Here is a 3,364-nt window from a genome sequence, read left to right on the forward strand (position 1 = left end):
ATTATTATGTATTATATATGTGGAAGCTGTTACCATGCTGAGGACCTCTGGTTCTCACCCATGCGGATTTTGTGGTTTTCAGATGCAGGACGTGAGGTGTCCCGCTGATGCATGCTGGAGACTTCTGTTATTGCGAAGATCCTTTGTTCTTGGGGCTATGTTTTGGTTTATATGTTTTGCTTAGATATTTTTATCTCCATTACATAATACAAACTGTGATGACTCCTCTTATGGGAGAATTTGGAGAATAGGATTTTTGTATTGGTGTCCCTTTGGGTTTCCTTGGGGTTTTCCGTATTTTTATCATATGTATATATTGTTATGCTCGGACCGGTTATCTTCGCAGCCGGATCTTGAGTCTTGATATTCCTGTTTTTGACACTCTTTTGTATATATATAATCTCGCGTTGGTTATCTTTGTTCGTTACGTTATCGAGCGGAGTGTTGCGCTTTTGAGTTGCGGTTTTTGTTTACCCCTTTTTCTACAAAGGCTCCTAGTTATAATCAATCATTCATACTACTATACGTACTAAATTTTTATTTTAGAGGTCGTAATACCTTGCCATCTCTGAATTATGACTTAAGCATAAGACTCTGTATGGTAGGGTGTTACACGTAAGACCAGATTTAGCTGGGGTAGGAACAGAGTTGTTATTTTCAAGATATTCAACAGTTGCAGGAGATAAAATAAAAATGTCTCCTAAGAATTGTCTGTCAAAAAAAACTCAGAAGCAGTTTGTTGTGACTCTAAATTTTCATGAACTTGGACTTTAGTTTTAGTATTCTTGACTTCAATACCTACATCATCATATTCTAAAATATTTGAAACAAAGTTAGTATCACAAAAGTAATATGTATGATTTTTTCAACAATCTTAGAGTTTTTATAATACACTCTATAGGTTTTGATAGTTGTCGAATAACCAACAAAAATACATTCATAAGTCTTCGAATAAAATTTTCTCAAATTATCTTTTGTATTTAAAACGAAACAATTACATCCGAAAACTTAAATATATTTAAAATTGAGAGCCCTTCCGAAATTCATAAAAAAATTTCTTTAAAAATATCCTAATAATAGTTCTATTCAAGATATAGCATGTTATATTTACGGCTTTTGCCTAAAGAAATTTTGGCTCATTATTTTTACATAACATAGCTTTAGCCATTTTTTGAAAACTACGATTTCTTCTTTCTACTACTACAACATTTTGTTATAGTGTTCTAGGACAAGAGACGATATATGAAATGTCTAAATCATCACAAAAGAATTTAAACTTTTGATTTTCAAATTCTTTTTCATGATCATTCCTAATAGAAGCAATTTTTAAATTCTTTTTGTTTTAAATCGTTTCGCTAAAAATTTCAAAGGCTAAAAATGCATCATTCTTATAAAAAATGAAGAAATCCAATTAAATCTGGTAAAGTCATCAATAATAACTAAGTCATGGTATTTTTTTTTAAGACTTTGAGTTCTAGTTGGAACAAAAAGATTAATATACAATAATTCTAAAAGTCTTTTAGTTGAGACATCTTTTAAATTAAAAGAGCTTTTAGTTTATTTTTCTATTTGACAAGCATTAGAAGTGATATCTTTGTCAAGTTTAATCTTAGAAAGATATCTTATTAAATTATTTTTCACAAGTTTAAAGATTGGAAACATGCTTGTATGTCTTAAGAGATCCTAATCTCTTATACCAAAGTCATTTTTTCAGAATTCGTTGAAGTAAAAAATTTATGTTTTGATTTTTTCAATTCATTTATAGTGAGACCATACACACATTATCACATCTATTTGTAACAAACAACACATCACCAGATTTTTTATCTACAACTGTGCATTCCATCTTTTTAAAAATCATCCAATATCCTAAATCACATAGTTAACTAATACTCAAAAGATTATCAATGAATATAGAAAAATCTTTACCAACTTTTTCAATGGCAATGATTTTATCTTTTTCATTATCCCTAAAAGTTACAAATCCTCTGTTATATTTGTTGAACTTCTTGAAAAAAGTTAACTTTTCGGTCATATGCCTTAAGCATCTACTATCTAACTACCACATGTCATTCTTCTTCTTCTTAGATACAAGGTAAATCTACAAAAACTTTTAAGTAAACTTAGGTATCCAAATTCATTTGGATCCTTTAATGATAATCCATTTTAGTTGCGAAAGAACATTGAAATCATTAACAATTTTGTTCACTTTGTTACCAATTTTTTTTTTCAAAAACAAAGCATTGAGAAGAGGTATGATCATGTCTATTGCATTTGTTGTAATGATTTCTCTTTACTGATTGTTGAGGATGATATGAGATTTGGTGGTTTTTAATATTTGAAGTTGATGTTTTGATTTTAACACAAGATTTTTCAAAAACTGTATTATTTCTCCTAACATAACTTAAATCAATTTTTTTAAACAAAGATTTTTGATAAATTAGTAATTTGTCCAAATTACTGAAATTTTGATCAAATTGAGCTAAATCATGATTTAAACCTCTAATTAACTTATATAATCTTTCATTTTTAGCATTGAGATCTAATGAAGTATTGACTGTGTGCGTTCTTTTGTATTTTTTAATTTTAAAATTTCAAAAATTTGTTTTCTTCAATTAAATCTAAAGCACTTTCGATTTTTTTTATTTTTTTTTTGAGAAAATCATTTTTAACTTTAAAAAATTATTTTTTATTTTGTATTTATCATATCTATCTAAACATTTATCAACATGAGTAATTAAATCATCTATGATAATATGCAAATTTTTTTTAGACAAGTTAAAGTAATCTACCTCATTGAATTGGTCATGTCTGGCCATGAAACATACTAGTTTCATGTTCCAATTTGTCTTTACTATTTTCAAGATTGTTTTCTCATGAATCCATCAACACTTTTTTTTTCCTTCACTTTATCTTTCTTCTTGAATTTTGAACAATCAAACTTGTAATGATTAGCTTTCTTGCAATGATAACAAATGACTTTATAAAGATTTTATTTTGTAATCCTTCAAATTTAAACTTCTATTTTTATCTTTGCTCTTTATCAATCTTCTCAATCTTCTAATAAAAAATACAAATTCGTCATCAAATAAAATATCATTGGAATCATCTTCCAATGATTATTTTTTATTTTAAAGTCACTTCTTTCTCTTTTAAGTCATGAGTAAAATATGTGGTTTTTCAGGCTAGTAGTTTTTCTCTCAACTAATTATAAGTCATTTTATTTAGATTATTGCTCTGGACTACGACTGTAAATTTTTATTTTCACTCTTTTATCATACTCTTAAAAATTTTCTCACAATAACTGATTTGGTATGAATCATTATCATGGCATCCAAGCTGTTGATAATGATCGAGAATCTCT

The sequence above is a fragment of the Arachis duranensis genome, chromosome 2, assembly GCF_000817695.3.
Source record: "Arachis duranensis cultivar V14167 chromosome 2, aradu.V14167.gnm2.J7QH, whole genome shotgun sequence".
NCBI classification, from domain to species: Eukaryota; Viridiplantae; Streptophyta; class Magnoliopsida; order Fabales; family Fabaceae; genus Arachis; species Arachis duranensis.